At 41.7% G+C, this 18,481-nt stretch overlaps 1 protein-coding gene across 1 annotated transcript in view; it reads left to right on the top strand.

The window, feature by feature from the left end:
* Positions 1–18,481, top strand: part of SV2C (synaptic vesicle glycoprotein 2C) — a 190,364-nt gene that overhangs the window by 118,804 nt on the left and 53,079 nt on the right. The window lies entirely within an intron of this gene.

Raw genomic sequence — 18,481 nt, 5'->3', positions numbered from 1 at the left:
ATTTTGATTCTCAAGCTTGGTTATCAGTGGCCTTTGCCAGCTGCTGGAGGGAGCCAGGCTGTTGCATTTATTTGTAAAGAGTCAGATGTTCATCAGGCACTGCGCCACCAGGGAGACGTTCCCTGCTATTAAGAATCAGTTCCAGCCAAATCAGATCCACCTGGGCGTTTCTCACAGAAAAGCCTGTCGATGTGGTAATGATTTGAAGAGCACTGATGACTGACTGAAGAGCGACGGGGTGGAAGCTGGACCACAGTGACCTGAGAGTCTGTGGCCCACAGCTATGGAACCAGACCACACAGTGGAGAGGCTTTGGAAAGTCAGGAAGTTGACCGTCATGCTGAGGTGGGGTATCTCATTCTGTACTTAAGGAGGACTCCACCACATAGGGGGGAAGATAGAAAACTCCAGAAGTGAGCAGCTGGAAGGTTAAGGAGTGAATATTATCAGTTTGCCCTCTAAATTTGTGTGATTCTGTGTTTGAGGTGGAGGTCACTCTGCCAAGGGGAATGGGGGGCACTGAGAGAGGTGGGAGCAGGGGAGAGACAACCCCCCATCTCACCTCCTGGAAAAAGGTTTGCTGTCATTCTCTTTACTAGCATTTCATGAGTATGTATTACGTACCATACACTGTTCTGAGAAGTAAACATATGTTAATTCTTTAATCTTGTAGCAGGCAGAGGGTGGTGTACCATGAAGACAGATGGGAAAGAAAGGCTGCAGAAGGGGCATTTTCCCCTTGCTGAGCCAAAGGTGGTACTAGTAGGACCAAGTAGGAGGGACCTGTCCCATGAAAAGGTGCTATTATTTACATTTCACAGGTGAGGACACTGAGACCCAGAGAAGTCAAAGTGGCTTGCCCGAGGCCACCCAGCTAGTAGAGCGGAGGAGCTGGGACTCAGAACCATGCAGCATGCCCCCAGACACCACATTTAGTGGCTTCACCATAGTTTCCCATTCTACTGGTGTGACCCCCGGAAGCCATTTGTACCCACTCTGGCTCATGCCCAGCTTTCCACCAAAGACTCCAAATTCAATGGTGATGCCTTTGCTCCTCTTCCACATTCTGTCCCCTTCTTCATTCTGTCCCCTTCTTCTCCTCTTCCTTTCCCAGGGTGGATTGTCCACATAGCCTAGCCAGGAAAGCAGGGAAATTTCTAGAGCCAACATCTGTATAAACTGTGGCTGATAAAACTCTACTGATGCCTACTCTTCCCAGCCCCCGCCCCTACATCTGCCAGGCTGAGGGCCCCTGTCCTGTGAGAGAAGGCAGTTCATCTGCTCAGAGCTCTCCCCTCCCCATCCAACTTCGCAGTGCCCTGTGTTGCTTAGAGTCTGAGGATCTCCTCTGGACAGATGAGGTTTGCTCCCAGCCCCCTAGTTCCTTCCCTCCCCGCTCCCTCTCCCCTTCCTTCCTTACCTCCTTCTTTCCTTCCAGATGGACAAGTAGAAATGGGTAGAAAGGTAGTAAATTGAACAAAGACCAACTGCCCCTTCCAGACAGTCAGCCCAGGCTCTTGACCTCCTATTTCTGTTTGGACTTGGAATGCAAGTCCTCCAAGAGGGTCAGTTACTAGGAGCCACGACAGCTGACCCTCACTCCTTTAATACCTTCTCCCACCTTCACCCTCACCTGCATATAAGTCCCTTCTTTTTCAGTTCTGAGCTCCCAAGTTACAGGCTAATGCATAGTTAGCCTTACCTCATCCTGTTTAGAGAGGACAAGATGGTGCCCAGCAGAAGAGGGAGGATTGTATCAAGTAGCGGTGCATTTGGACAGCATCCACATCCATGGGAGTTAACTGGCAGGACACAAGGCCCTCGCTCCTCTTCGAAGCCATGCTAAGGTGGGGGCCTTGACTAAAAATTTAAAGTGAGAGAGAGGACAAGGTTTGGAATGAGAAGAGGGTGGGTTGAATCTGCATTCTTCTAAAGTATGTAGGGGAGTCATTCTGGAGAAAAGCACATGATACTTATCAAAATGTGTGAGTACGGCACTTGGACCTAGCATACTCCATCCCCGGTGTATACACAGAGAAATTCCTATGTCAACTCACTGGGGCCATATCTGAGGCTGTTCTCAGCAGTGCTGTTTGTGAAAAGAGAGAGTTGGAGCCATTTGTCCCTCACTAGGGGAATGGGTATTCAAAGGGCGGTGGAATATTTTGCATCTATTAGAAACAACAATGGTGACACAATAGATTATAATGACAGTGCTGAGTGAAAAGAGTAAGAAAAGCGAGGACTCTCACATTGCCATTATGAAAGTAAAAATGACATGCCACTTATTTTATAAGGATTTTATTCAAATTCAAATCTAGAGTTCAAACACAGTGGGGGTGGAAAGAAATGTCGATAAAAGGGGGGAATAAAGATGTTCATTTGCATGATGCTGTTGATAGTGTGGTGGTGGGGAGGAAAATTAATTCAGCCCTCTGTGTACAGTTGAAAAAGAAAAGAAATGTCAAGAGTTTCATCGTAGTTCATTTTAATTATCCATTTACTAAATATTTTCTGAGTATGAGGTATATGAAGAGCAGAGAAGGTATCACAAGGTCTTGGGCTAAGACTCAGAGGCCATCTTACTCACACCCTCGCACCCTGGGGCTGTCCGCGTCTCTCAGGCCCTGACGCTCGCTAGCTCGTGCACTAGGAGATGATATCGCCCCCAATTCCCACTTAGCGTTCGGCTGTCCTATGACAAGTGCTTTGTAGAGGCTGAGAAATGGACTAGGAGCTCTCTGAATGAAATTTCCACCCAGTGCAGGAATCTGCAGGGTTAATTAGCACCTGGGAACATAGTGCAGTCAGTCATTGCCAAGGTTCCCCAACATCTGCCTTCAGTTCAGGTGTGTTTCTTCTGGTCCTCAAACACACAGGTGTTAATGTATTGGCGCTGCTGCAGCTCAGAGCTGATGTTTTTTGTTTTTGTTTTGTTTTGTTTTTTGTTTTTTGAAGTTTTCATTGGAATAACTTTTATGTCAAAACAGTGAAACTGCATTTATTCCCAACATGGAGAGACAAGTTCTATTAGGAAGTTTATACATATATTATTATTTATACATATATTATTTATTTTATTTTATACTTTATTATACATATATTATTTTTACATATAATTTATACATATTTTATACATATATTATTTATACATATATTATACATATATTATTTATACATATATTATTTATTTTAAATTATATATATAATTATTTTAAGCAATGCTCTTTTATTTCTTTAAAATGTTCATTGTTGTAAGGCAGGATGTGAATGGGCATATTCATTTGATTTGTATGAATGTAACATGTTATTCAATAAATACTTAAATTTAATGGAGCCAGTAATTTAGAAGCACCTAGGATATGTTTCTAGACTGGCCTAGCCAGAGTAATTTAATATTTGCCCTTTTGCCTCCCCCAGAATTAAATGTATGTATGAAAAATTCACACTGAGTAATACAGTTCATATTATATCAGTCTATGCATGTTTCTGAAGAAAATGATGATTCAAATTCTAAAGCACAATTCCAAATAACATACCCATTTTATCACACTCAGTACAGCATATTCAAGGTTTGCCTTCAATGGCCTTATCTGAAAGATACAGAAAATTTTTAAAGGTTCTGGTGCGGGGGTTGGTTAATCAAAAAGAATAATATGCTTTGTGTGCATGTGGTATTATGATATCCAAGTTGGAGGCATCCAAAGAAATGAAGCTGTGCTCTGATATATTGTCCAGCTTCTTCAGTGAAGCAGTGGCCTGAGCAGCAAATAACCTGGCCTAGGTTCCCGTTTTCATTGGTCGCCCGCAGCATCACTGCCTGCATCCTAGAAAATGCACGTCCCAGCGCACTGGAAGAGCATTATAAATCATAGTTTCATTTTAGTGAAAGGCTATTGATTTGCTGGCTTTTTCTCCTCTCCCTCTGATGTGGACTTTAGTGGGAAATGGAAGCTTTCCTGCTGCAGTTCATTACAGCCAATGAGAAGGGCGGCCTGTGCTTACCTGACATGTAATGACAGGTGATGGGGCGAGTGGTTTCACACTGTGTCCTGCAGTGACTGTCAGCAGGAGGTAAAAGCTAGAGCAACTCCACTCGCTGGCCAGTCTCATTGGCATTATGTAGCACATTCCTTAAGACTGGGGTGTTTCAGCAGTGTAGATGGAAGAACTAATGTAGGTAAACGGCAATGCATTCGTGTTTCATTTTGTTTTTAAAGCTGGCTAACATTCCATTTTCCTGTGGTTATTAACTTGGCCTTTCAGGATCAAAGCACCTAAGTGTGATTTGATTTAAGTGGTATTTTCCCATTTAAAGGTTCAGGAAAAAAGACTAAACAGAGATTTATCCATGGAGAAGAGGGCAACAGGAAAAAAAGTAAATGAAATGGTGATGAAGTGTTTTGTGATGTCTTAAAAGACACAAAGTCAAGTAATAAATGCTTTAGTGAAATGCAGAGATGCCATGATATGTGTTGGTAAGGTAAACCAGACTTCGTTACATTTTTTCCTGGTATGTTATGGATTTTCCTAAGACATGATAAACATTTTGGTAAAGGGAAACATAGCCAAACTTTCTGTATCACAGCACTGAAAAAAACACATTTCTAATTTGGGGTGACTGTAATATGATGCTAAATATACTTATGGGTGGGAAGATTCAAATTATAAAGAAAAAATAATGCAGATACATTCAATATAAAAACCTCAGGACAAACAGTACTGCGATATGACTGCACCATGGCAGGAAACCAGGGCACAAAGTCTCCTTGTGCTCATCTGGTGAGTCTCCTGTCCAATACCACCCCTCCCACCACCGATTTCCCACGGCACACACTGAGGGCGAAAGATGAGCTCAGTCAAAACATATACAAACACAATAAAACATCCTGCGGCCCATTTGCAGATCCAGAAAAAACATCATGATTTTACAAATCCACATTGGTTCCTTTTCTATTTGATTCACAGATACATTAAGTATATTTCATTAGTTTCCTACAGATGAGCGTGGCTCCTCTTACATCTAAATTTATTAAAGTGGAGAAGAAATAGTTGGTAATATAAGCTATCTTCCCACCCCATTCTACATGAAATTAAAGGATTTGTATATGTTAGAAGACAAAATGATCTTCAGGTGGAAACTGCATGCTGCAAAGCTTATTGGTGAGACTTGTGTTTCCTTACAAAGAAACAAATCCCTCATCTGAAGCATTCTTTTTCTCGGGTGCAATTATATGACTTCTTTTTTATTTTTGCTCCACTCACCAGGTCAGCAGCATGCAGAAGACTTTCATTGCTCCCTCATTATCAAGCAAAACGGGCTCTGTGGCACAATGGGTAGCACACTAAAGTGACTTCTGAGCTTCAGGATGCATTTTATCTTTTTCCATTAATTTTCAGTCACATTTGTCTATAGTTTCAAAATATCAAATACCTCTAAGAGATTACAACAGTGACTAGCAGTTCTAGGTCCTGTCCTTCCCCATCCTCCATTTCTTCTCAGGAACACTAATTTCAACTATTAGAGTTGTTTCCTCTGTATTTGCCTTTTTTTTCTAAATTATGTAGATAAACCGTTTTCCCCTTGATGTGTCTATGTTACACATTATTCATCCAGTAGCATGGAAATTGAAAACTAATATTCTTACACTACCCCATCCCCAAATTCTCCTTCCCCCATGCTCTCAATATGGTCAATTCATAATGTTTGGTTAAAACATCAACCAGAATTGACATCTTTCTGATTCCTGCTGCACCAAGTAGTGTTTGTGAGTATGATTTCTTCCTTACATAACTTTTGCCTTTCCTAGAGCTAATACTTATACTGTATTTTCATTTGTCTGGCTTTATATATCCATTTTACAAATTCTTTCCACATCTACAGCCTTTTGATACAGTTTTCAACAAAATAAAATGCATTAGATGACCTATCATTTCAACTACTTTTCACTGAAGATATTCCTGCTAGAGTCTTCAGGCATCGCATATCTCAGGGGTCTGCTACATACTTGGACTTTCTTTCACTGCTCTCCTGAGCTGGTTCCCTGTTTCTGGGACCCATAGACCTTTTGACTTATGCTCCCCCTTTTCCCCACTTAGTAGACCATATATTAGTTTGATAAAGCTGGATACAGAATTCAGGTTGAAAATCATTTTGCCTCAGAATGTTGGAAGATACTGCTCCACAGTTATCTAGTGTTCAATGTTGCTGATGAATCTGATGCCTCTCTGACTTCCTTTGCTCTACATTCAACCTGTATTTTCTGTGAGTTTGTATCCTCCCTTTATCCATAGTGCCATGGTCACAACATGCCTTCCCATGACTGTCTTTAAGAAACACTGGCCTTGTGGCTTCAAGTTGGACACTTAGTTTTGTTGATGAAGAAACAAAATGCTTTGAGGTCATGCAGATGGTAGGTGTAGAGCTGGAACTTAAACCCAGGTATGATTGCCTTGAAACCATATTCTGTACAGACCATCTGCCTTACCTTGGAATATTTTGTTTCCTTCATCAGGAAAATGAAGATAGCATCATCTACACATTGGGTTGGTACTATAATTTAATAAGATGACCCATGTAAAGTGCTTGGTGCAGAGTGAGGTGTTCTAGCAAGCACTCCAAAATGGCAGCAATGTCATTGTTTAGGTGTAATACGTTTGTACTTCAGAAACGCATTGAATTGAGAAAATGCACATCTTCTAGGACCCTAATTATTCTGTCTGCCACCTGCAAACCTCCAGTGAAGGTTTCCACAAGGGCTCTCCCCAGTCAGTTCTGCAGTCAACAGATTCTTACTGAGGCAAATACTGAAGGGATTTTGTTACCTGAGGTAGCTGAGACTTCCCTCTAAGGCTTTCTCTGCTGAGTCCAAGACAAGGACTAGGTGCAGAGATGGTGCTGCGTGAATACATCGTAGGCTCCTGTAATGCTTTTAACTGTGAAGAGTGAGTTTTTAAAAGATGACTTTAAAAATTTTTCATTATATTTATTGGGATAGCATGTTAATGAGATTATACAAATTTCAAGTACACAATTCTATAATACATCATCTGTACATTGTGTTATATGCTCACCACCCAGAGTCAAGTCTCCTTTCCTTACCATATGTTTGACCCCTTTAACCTCTTCTACCTCCCCTCACCCCGCTTCCCTCTTCCCCTCTGGAAACCACCATACTGTGCCAGTGTGTATGAGTCATTTGCTTGTTTGCCTTGTTTGTTGCTTTCTGTTTTATATGAGTGAAATCATATGGTTCTTGATTAAAACTGTTTTAAATTTGTAGTAAGAGGCACAGCAGGGTTCCAGATTTATTCGTCCTTGTTTCCTGCCGCACATATTCTGCCATGTTCAATGAGTTGCTATTGACTAGCACCAAAGCCTCCCCCTGGTCTCTCTGACTCCCCTGTGTGCTCACCAGTCTGTTCTCTGTAAGGCAACTGGAGTGACCCCAAAAGTATATGTGCATCCTGCCAGTTCCCCTCTGGGTCTGCAGTCCTCCCATCACACTAGGAAGTACACAGTCTGAGTCCTTGCCTGGTCTCCCTGGCCCTGCCTGATCGGGTCCCTGCCTTCCTCACACCGTGTTGCTGTCTCTCACTCATGGTACTCTAGCCACACTGGCCTTGCTCTGCTGTGTGCGCACCAAGCATGTTTCCTTCTCAGTGTGTTTTCACGTCAGTCCCCCTCTTCTGGAATGGTCTTCCCCTAGATAGGCACTGACTTTTTACCACATTCAGATCTCCCTCACCACTTGACCTAAAGTAGCAAATCCATTCTAGCTCTTGATTTACACTGATTTATAGTATGCATTAATCATGGCATCACCAGTTAAATGAAACTCCATGAGGGCTGGAGCTCTGTACATGCTGCTGTTCCCTCTGGGCCGAGAGCAGACTGGTGTGGTGGGCTCTCCTAAAATATTTGTGGAATGAATGTTGCATGAAGTATTTGTAGGTAGGGGACTTACCCACATGTAGAATATCTTACATGTTTGACAAATACTTATGCATAAAACATAGTGCCGAGAAGAAAGATAGTGAGACCTAGTCCCTGCTTTCAGAGAATCAAGATCTAGCACAGCGCCATCCAATAGGAATGTAGTGTGAGGCACGTTTGTAACCTTAAATTTACCAGTAGCTACACTGATGAGTTAAAAAAAACAATTAATTTTAATAACTTATTATTTAGCCCAATAAACACCCAAAGTATTATTTCAACATGTAACTGATCATTAAAAATGAGATATTTTACATTCTTTGTTGGTACAGAGTCTTCAGCTCTGGTATCTAGTTTACATTGACTGAGCATCGAAATTGGATCTAAATTTTCATTGGTAACACTTGATTTTACATTTATATTTTGTAAAATTTAGCATTGAAAAAGTAGATTCATACACAAGTTGTTGCAAACATACTTACATACTTAACGTCTTGCCAGTTACTGAATTAAGCATCAGTTTAAACTTAAATTTGTTAAACATAAACCTAATGCAGTTCCTCAGTCACACCAGCATTGCAAGGGCTCGGTGGCCACATGTGGCCGCCAGCACAGGCGGTCTCAAGGGATAGGTGAGGCATGTAAATGTAGGAAGTGAACACACTCATGAAATTCACATAAAGAAGAGACCCGAGGTCTGAACACTGCCTTTGCACACATCCTTTTTCTGACAAGAGTTTTTCTCTTTCTGCAGGACTCAACCTGAATGTCAGTTTTGCCAGGAAGCCTTCCCTAATCCCCTCAAATTGGGTTAGACCCCCTCAACTGTGAGCTCTCAGAACAGCCTGTACATCTTCTATCTTCAGTTTGTTGTGCTATGTTCTAATTGTCATCAATATAATTATGTTTGTATTTCCAACTAGTTTGTAAATTCCCCGTGGCCAGTACACTGTCACTGTTGATTCCCCAGTGCCTAGCTCTCAATATGTATTTGCAGATAAATAAGTAAGTTATGATTGACTTAATTGAATGGCCAAACCTTGGAAGAACAAAAGGACTAACCTGTTAGAACAGAGAAGCCAGCGTGAGAAAGGGGAGCCAGGGTAGTGTGGTGATGGGGACAGAGACAGAAGCTGGGTTTGTGCAGGATGCTGAGCCGCCATGTCAGATGCTTCTGAGGAGTCAGAGAAGATGAGAATTAAGAAAAGCTGTTAGATTTGATAGCCAGGAGACCATTTTTATGGGAGTCCACAGAGATAGTCAGACAAACCTAAGCTCAACAGTCTCCATAAGTTCACTGACATCCCTGATTTAAGAGTGGTGAATATGTTACATGTTGTGAGTAGATTGGGTTCTAGGGCCATATCCAAGTCTTAAATGTTTGGTCAGCTGTGATCCTTCCCATTACTGCAGTCTCCACTAAGGACAGCTGTTAAATCTGTATGCTAATTGAAATTGTGAGGGATTCATAGCTGGCTTGGGGCACTGTGTGATTTATGGGCTTCCGATCGAAAGATACTTAAAGTATAGAATTATTGGAGCCAGGAAGAGAGATGTGATTAATCAAAGAAGACAATATACTAAATGGCTCACTAAAACACTGCAGTAGAAACTAAAAAAAAAAAAAAAGGACTCTAGTTGCATCCGTGAGACAAGGGGTGTGTGTGTGTGTGTGTGTGTGTGTGTGTAAAATGAAGTGCACACACTGGCTATAACAAGATGTTTTTCCAGCACACGGAGATTGTTGTTGGGGATTTCAAGGGCATGTATTTATCTTCAAATTTTGTTTACACTGTGACGATCACCATCAGCAAATATCCAGTTTCTAACTCCATGTCTGTATCAGGAGATCTCTTGGGTGTTGAGAGGGAATGGTTTAAAAATAAAAGTCAGTTCCTTTTATTTGTATTTAAGGTGCCAGTGTGGGTCTAAGCCTTTCTGTTTACCTTTTTACCTGAGTATACCTTTACTTCCATCACAGTGTAAGGCCTGTGGTTTCCTTCGCCAAAATTACTGGCACTAAGAAAACAGGGTGCAAGTCAAAAATTTCTAGTATTTATCCAAACAGGAAAGTGATAATAACAGTAAGTGATTGTCTTGAACAATCGCTGATGTGTGCCATCAGAGTTAAGCGAGTCTTGTGTTCCTCCTAGCAGTGGACTATCCTACCGATTGTTGAATTCCTTACTCTGACAGTCACCTAGACACATTTTTTTCAGTTGCCACAGATTGTCAAAAACAACTGGTCAAGTTCAGTATTTTCTGAACTTCAAAAAATCTGTCAGAGTTGTTGTTTCAGACTGTGTACAATGTACCTTCTGGGTGCATGGTCATAAATGCTAAATAGTCACACACACACACACACACACACACACACACACACACACTCTGTACCTTACACACAACTGGGGCAGGGTGGAAGCAGTTCCAGACTGCAAAAAGGACTCAATAGGCAGGATAGAAGAGGAGGGGGCAAGCGAGTGCTTTGAAGTACTTTGCATGGACTCAAATTATGCCCAACTACCAATGAAACAGGACGTAGTGGTGTTGCTCCCCTTTCTCTATAGACACTGAGATTCCGTGTCTTCACCATTGTCACACTTCACCCCCCCCCCCAAATACACATGAACATACACACACACTTGTATTTTCTACCCTGACATCACCTACCTGTGCCAACAAATGGTTTTAAAAATTGGATCCTGAGTTAGTGAAACACCTGCATAACTAGGACCCACCCATGAGTGAATAGTAAAGGCAGAGGCTACAAAGAGACTAAAGTGGCATCCTCATTGTTCCTTTGAAACTATCTAGCTGGAAATGATTAGAAATGATTTACATGCTGAGAGGTATACCAATGACCTTTTCAGAATGGAAATGGAAAAACTAGATCTAAAAAATCAGAAACTCAGAATCTTCTAAGAACCAGTGTCCTGATTTCCTCATTAGTAAGACGGAGCCAGAGATGCTGACAACATACCTAGGACAAGGACCCACTGGTAGTCAGTGTTGAGTGAGCTGCAGAAAAGCTAAAACAAGAGGAAATAACCAGGTGAGGATGATGACTGTGTCTGGGACCTGTTGTGTGTGACAGAGGTGACCCTACAATTTTGCAGGTAACATTGTAATAGAGTAATGCTTTCCTGTGGCATATGCTGCAATTATCCATATGCTTCTTATCCACTCACTGTATTTACTTCTTATCAACCTATAATTGTCACTCACTTACAGCCAATTGTCCTTTCCACAACTAGGGATGCAAGTAAATACTGTGAATTGCACAAGGGAAATAGAAAAAAATTACTTTTACTGAGTGCAGCTCATTTCCTCCTTTGAGGTGATTATTTATTATCTGTGTGCTCATTTTGGAGTTTGAGTTATTACTGCTGTAAATGCCTGCTCCTTCTTCCAGTTGCTGCACATGGGTACTCAGAAGCCGACATAAAATATCTCTGCACACCCAGGGGAGGGCTGTAACAACATCTGGGAACTAGGTCAGTTCTAAAACTCTCTTCAGTAGTTGATCTATACACTTGAATTTTTAATTTAATTCAAATTTTTTTAAAATTATGGAACAAAAGTAGATTTTCTTTTTCTATTAAAACTGAAAACAGTTAAACCACCCGAAGTCCCCACAATGCCATTATCGTTCGCTTCTAATATTAAGTTTGAAAATCAAAAACTACTTGCATGTTGGTACTTTATAAATAGGTAGATAAGAAAGCAAGTATTTCAAGGTCTCAGCCAGCCCCTGCCCTCCTAGTGAGGCAGCTGATGGCATGGATTGTTAAGTGGCCAGGAGAAGAAAAGCAAGGCCGTACTGAAGGGAGGAAATTAATTGCCCAGAGCCTGGAGAGTTCCTGATTTAGAGCTACTGATGGCAAAAAAAAGTTATATTCATGACCTATTTGCTTTCAAAACGCTGCAGAACCAGTAGTATTCTCAAAGGAAGAACACATTACTGTGGACTTTGGGTTCTGCACTCGTATATCATCAAATCATCATCTGGTCATTCAAATGCACGGCATACATGTGTATAAGGCTGTGGGACTTGTTTTCTAGGGCTGCCGCGACAAAGTGGCACAGACTGGGTGGCTTAGAAACAGAAATCTATTTTCTCACAATTCTGGAGGGTATAAGTCTGAGGCCAAGGTTTTGCCAGGTTAATTTCTTCTGATGCCTCCCTCCTTGGCTTGTAGGTGGCCACCTTCCACTGTGTCCTAGGGTGGTCATCTGTGTTGTCTGTGTCTCAATGTGCTTTTTTTCCAAGGACACCTGTTATATTGGAGAAGGGCCCACCCTAATGACCCTGCTTTAACCTAATTAGCTCTTTATATGCTCCATCTCCAAACACGGTCACATTCTGGTGTACTAGAAGTTAATGCTTCAGACTTTGAATTTCAGGGAAACACAATTCAACCTATAACATCAGCCAATTTTCTAGCCCGGTGCCCTGCACTTAGTAGGTGTTTGGTAAATAGTTGTCAAATGACTGAAGAAGCATTAACCATTCGTTCTATGCTGAGAGGAAAGAGCCGGGATCAGGAGCAAAAATATGACAATGCTGTCACTGCAACTTGAGCCACTCAGAGAAAGTAGCAATCTGATTTTCAAAAACAATGATATCACTATTAAACCTGAAGAAAAAAATTTTGGATCAGCCATAAGGAGACAAGGACAAAGGACTTGGATAGTCTCTCTTTGAGGGACACAGATGATAGATTGCTTGCATCACATGTTATGACTCAGGGCCGACAAGGCAATTAGAAAATGTTAGGTTGGAAGCTCCTGTAGTAGATTTTGTTTACTCTAGGGTTCATTGTTATTTTTAATGTACTCACACAAACAGGAGATGTCTTATGCCAGATGGAAAACATTTATCAATTTTTTATTCTCCTCATATTCAAGAAGTTCAAAAAACACCATGGAAAGTGAATTGAAAAAGGTACATGATGCGGTCCCACTATTTATTAAATATTCAATGCTGGCATTGAAAAGCACTGTGACATTGTCATTTCAAGCCAGTTTGGGTAGCATTTTAACAGGATCTGAGGCTTTTGAATAGTCATGTTAATACCATCAGCTGCTTTGATATGATTAGTGAGGTGATTAATTTGATATCTTTAACAAAAATATACTGAAAATATATATATCTGGTGATTAAGATGCCTATTTGTACAGATTTCTCTACGGTAAGCCTGTGTGAGACACTACCTCCCTCTGCTATTATTCAAGGACGATGCACAGGGCTGGAGGTGTGTGGGGTCAGCAGCAGCACCGAGCTAGACCCAACCGAAGAGTCCGTAGAATCATGGGGTGTGTAAACCTCCGGAGTCTCAAATCTGTCCACCCCACAGCAGCTCAACCTTGTGCTGCCATCCTCGTAACAAGGCTTTTTTCTGAGGGTACTGGTTTATGTTAACCGTCACTGAGTTACTGTGGAGTTTGCTACACAACTGGAATACTTTATTCTGAACACCCAGTTTGTAGAGCAATCTTTCAGTTCTCTTTCAAACTCTCTTCCTCCAAAAAGTAGAAATCAGGTGTGACGATAAAATGAGTGGTGATTTTAATCCTTCTTTGTGCACCCATGTTCCAGAGTTCCCTCCTTGGTGAAGAAATGTCAGCAGATGCCCAATCTTTGCCTCTCTCTTCACTCCATTATTTTGGTGTTTATTCGCTTCAGCTCCTGTTTTTCTTAAAATATGATTAAGAAAACTCCAAACCTAACTAGTTTAAAAATAAAATGCCTTCCATACTTTTATTTAACTTGATTTTTGTTTCTTACATGTGTTGTTAACAAAAACCTCCTTATATTTTAAAAAGACTGTGTTAAAGTCAACCTGTCAGAGATGCTCTGACTGAAAATGTGCTTCTCTTCTTGAATGCACTGTGGTTTAGTATTGTTGTGCCATTTTCTTGTACTTGGCTTCCTTTGCACAGCATCCAAATCCCATTAACACCCAGTATCTCTGACCCATCCCTTTGCCCTTGTTTTCTGAATGCATCGAATAGATTGTATTGGAATAAAGGAGCTGTATGTCCCCTTGGACAGATAGCTACATTCTTCCTATATGAGCCATAATGGATTGGCATCCATCCCGGCCCCACAAGAGGCGGCCTGTTCTGCATGTGCTCAAGGTTGCCTGAGAGCAGACTTGCTGGGTCAATGATAGGAGTCTGGAGACTGATGGAGGAGGGCCAGGCCACCCTGGCAGAGCACCGAAACAGAAAACTGTACTGTCCAGAGCAAAGCCCAGCTCATGGTAGCCAGATGGGCACAGCTAATCTCCCTTGAAATCTCAAGGGATGTTTTTTCTCTTTCTGATCCTGTTTCTCTCTTCATAAAAGGAAGACCAAAAACACTTCTTGTTCTTGCCCACAAAAGGAGCAGCTATTAGCTTGCGCATCATAAAAGCTCATAAGTTACACTCTGAAAACTGCTGGGTAGACCCGAGCCGCCTTTCCTGAAGTCTCGTTGTTTACCCTGACCACCTGCAGACCAGTTGCAGCACATGGTAATACATCACCTGTAAAATAAAAGAGCACTTCCGACCTCTGGGGAATTCAGTGGTGTGTTGATATTAAACTAATTCACTTTAAATGCTTCCTCCTGTGTTCTCATGCCACCCACTCTTCTGGGGAATCCAGTAGGGTCCCCACACTTAAATTTAGCATCTTGAAACAGCACTGTTCCAAGACTTCTGCATGTAACTGAATCACCTGGAGGGCCTGTTACAGATTGCTGGGTCCCACCCCAAGAATTTCTGATTCCCTAGGTCTGGGTGGAGCCAGAGAATGTGCATCTCTAACAGGTTCCCAGGTGACACTCACACTGTGACTTGGAGACCACACTTAGAGAACCAGCGCTATCCAGTGTTAGAACTAGCCACACATCTAGTCAGTATTTTATTGTTAGAGGTTCAGACCAGTGTTCCAAATGTATTAACAAGGTTTCCTATTGCAGGGATTGACATCACTGAGCAAATGACCCTTGGTCTTACTGTTACACTTAGGTTATTGGTATAAAAAATATCAGCGAAAACAACAGTACCTAGTATTGTCATAGAATTTTACAGTTTACAAAGCATTTTTACTATCATTACCTCCTTCAAGTTTTTATGCCCTGTGGCTTATTAATAACAATTATTATTGTTACTATTTATCATTATTATCACAGAATATTTTTATGAGAGAGAACAGGTTCAGAAGCAGTAGGTGCCTTGCTCAAGGTCAGTGAGGTGGCAGCATTAGGACTGTCGCCAGGCTAACTCCAGAGCCTTTTGTTCTCCAAACTCAGATATGCAAACTCATTGTCCAAGGAGGACGCTTGCAAAGCCAATTTTAAGAAGCTCCACTTCCATTCACGGTCTTTTCTTAAATTGGCCTGAGAACACACCCTTCTCCTACTCTGCATGAGAAGGTAGTGCTCATGAGGGTCCTCACTGGTGACCCCTAGATTCCAAATAGGGGGCGATTCAAAATGTTGGTGTAGGTGGGGAGACGGAAAATGACTCTGATGGGTGAGTAGTAAATCCTTTTGCCTTCACTTGGTTTCGAATTGTTTGCTTTTAGCAAAATTGAAGAAGGATCCAATCAAGTAAGCTGATACGTGATTACCAATGTTTGATAAGCAATGTAGAGAACTTAGAGCTCATAGAACTGAGAGATGGCGCTGTAAGTGAAACTCCCTCCATTCATGTTTACTTATGTGAATGGGAATTAATGATAAACTCTGTCTCACTTTAGCAGTAAGTAATATTCACTCATGGATAAAAGAACCAATTGAGGGAAAAACACCCTCCATGTCATGTTATTAAAAGATATACTTCCAATGACATTTTAAGACATTTTAAGACATTCCAAGACATTTTAGTTTAAAAATTGTCACAAACTTACAAACTATATAATACATTTTTATATTGATGAATTATGCAATAATTATAATAATAGCTTAGTAAACATAATATTTTTGCCTCTTAGGAAGCTTAAGGTCACAGGATATTGTTTTCCATTTTAAAATTTGGAATGTGTGTGTTACAGCGAAGCATAACAGATTGATCAATAAAATCACACACATGATTTACTCATGAAGATATGCTTATGTCAGATCAGAATTCTTTGGGGAGAGTGGAATGAAATTTCAGTTTCAAGGGCAAAGAGGATCATGTAAATTTTCCTTTAATCAAGAGCTTGTCTCTGAGGTTGTTACACGGCTGGTGCCTGTGCCCAGTTGCTGTGGTATTTACATAACTTGGCTCCAAAGTGACGTCACAGTTTTATATTTACAGTTGCCTTTATGGACAATATGCCAGAGAGTTTACCCTGAGCAATATATACATCCAGCACTGAGATTAAAATGTCAGTGTCGATTTAGAAACCTGAGAGAGGAATGATTTCTCAGTATTCTTCGGGATTAGATGAGAATAAAGTTGGATTCCCATTCACCTCTGACTCCTTGGCACAGCATGAGCTGAGACAAGCTCGGGCTGTGCAATGTCTCTGTGCTCTTCCTCTTCCCGCCACATTTCCTTCCATCCCCCCTCCCCCAAATCTTACTGTTCTTACCATGATAATTTCATCTTTGTGAAATGAATGTTGCTTATTTATTATCACTGTGATATTGCAATTTATAATAGATGACACCATTGAGTGAGCTTATAACTTAATAAAAACTAACATAAAAACAACATGCATTCATGCAGGAGTGAAATCTAAAGTCTTATAAAAGTCTGTTTCCAAACCTCTATTTGAAAACAAGCTTCAAAGTACCCTAATTTTTTAGTTCTATAAACATGGAACACTTGCGACACAGGCATAGTGAGTAATTTATAGCCGGATCTCACCCTGGGCCCTGCTGAGAACCTGGGCTGGATCACTCTCTGGGGCAGGAGGAGCTGCCCTGCACACTGTAAGACATTTAGCCGCATCCTTGGGCTCTGCCCACTACATGCCAGTGGTGACCCTCCTCCCCTAAGCTCATGACAAACTGTCTCCAGACATTGCCAAATGTCTCCTGGGGTATGGTGACCAGGTTTAGCAAATAAGAATACAGGGTGCCTAGTTAAATGTGAATTTCAGATAAGCATCACATAATGTTTTAGTATATGAGGTCTGTCTGGAAGAAGTCCAGCCATTGTTTATGTAACGAGAATGGTTTACATGACATTATGTAACCTGGCAGCCAAGGAGAGTGGACTAGAATGTGTGTGGGTGAACAAGGACAACTTCACTGTACTGGTCAGTGAGGTTGGTAGACACCACCGAGTGAGCATGTGTACTGTGTAGCCTTAGCATTCAAAATGACTGAGCAAGTAGAGCAACAACTTGCATCAGTTGTTGCATCAAATTTTGCATTAAGCTTAAACATTTCTCCATGGAAACCATTTGGGTGTTTCAGAAGGCCGCAACTATGGGTGATTGACAGCTTCATCACAACAGCTTGCCTGCTCATGCATCAAGTCTTGTGCAGAGATTTTGGAGACATATCAAATCACCCAGGTGACTCAGCCCCCCTACAGCCCAGATTTGGTACCCTGAGACTTCTGGCTTTTCCCAAAACTAAAATCACCTTTGAAAGGGAAGACATTTCAGACTGTTGATGAGATTCAGGAAGATAGGACAGGGCAGCTGATGGGGGTTGGGAGAACCGTGTGAGGTCCCAGGTGCCTACTTTGAAGAGGACTGAGGTGTCATTGCCCTGTGTACAATGTTTCTTGTGTCTTGTATCTTCTTCAAGGAATATCTCTATTTTCATACTGTATGACTACATATCTTCCGGACCTTGTGTGTATTTGGTCTTTAGCCTCATCCCTGACAGGGTTCCTCAAACCCTTGCAGTTTCCTAAGTGATGCATGATGAAAATGTCTTTATTACATTAATGAAATGAATTGGAAAGCCCCTAAGGATGGGGGCTGGTCACTAGTGGAGCCAACCTTGTGACTGGAACTTTGAGTCCCACTCCCCCAACCTCTGGGAAAGGGAAAAGAGGCTAGAAATTGAGTTTAATCACCAGTGGCCAGTTATTTAATTAATCATGCCTATGTAATGAAGCCTTTAGAAAAGCCCAAGGCGTGGGGTTTGGAGAGCTTCTAGGCTGGCGAACACGGGGAGATTTAGGGAGAGGGGTGCTCTAGGAGAGAGTATGGGAGCTCCAAGCCCTTTCCCCATACCTTGCCCTGTGCATCTCTTTTATCTGGCTGTTCCTGAGTTATGTCCTTTATAATAAACAGGTACTCTAGTAAGGAGAATGTTTCTCTGAGTTCTGGCCACCACTCTGGCAAATTGTTCAAACCAGGGTGGGAGTCATTGGAGCCTCTGATCTGTAGCTGCTGTGTCAGAAGCATAGGTGACAACCTGGCTTGCGATTGGTGTCTGAGGTGTATGGTGGTGGTGGGGGGGGCGGTGCCTTGTGTGACTGAGCCCTTGACCTGTGGAATCTGATGATGTCTCTGTGTACTTACTGTCAGAGTAGAGTTGAACTGTAGAACACCCAGCTGGTGTCTAGAATGGCTTAGATGTTTGGAGAAACACCCCTCCCCCCA

This window comes from Phyllostomus hastatus, unplaced genomic scaffold (genome assembly GCF_019186645.2).
Source record: "Phyllostomus hastatus isolate PE091 unplaced genomic scaffold, TTU_PhHast_1.1 phas_contig_58, whole genome shotgun sequence".
Classification (NCBI taxonomy): domain Eukaryota; kingdom Metazoa; phylum Chordata; class Mammalia; order Chiroptera; family Phyllostomidae; genus Phyllostomus; species Phyllostomus hastatus.
This window is presented reverse-complemented; position numbering and strand designations above follow the sequence as displayed.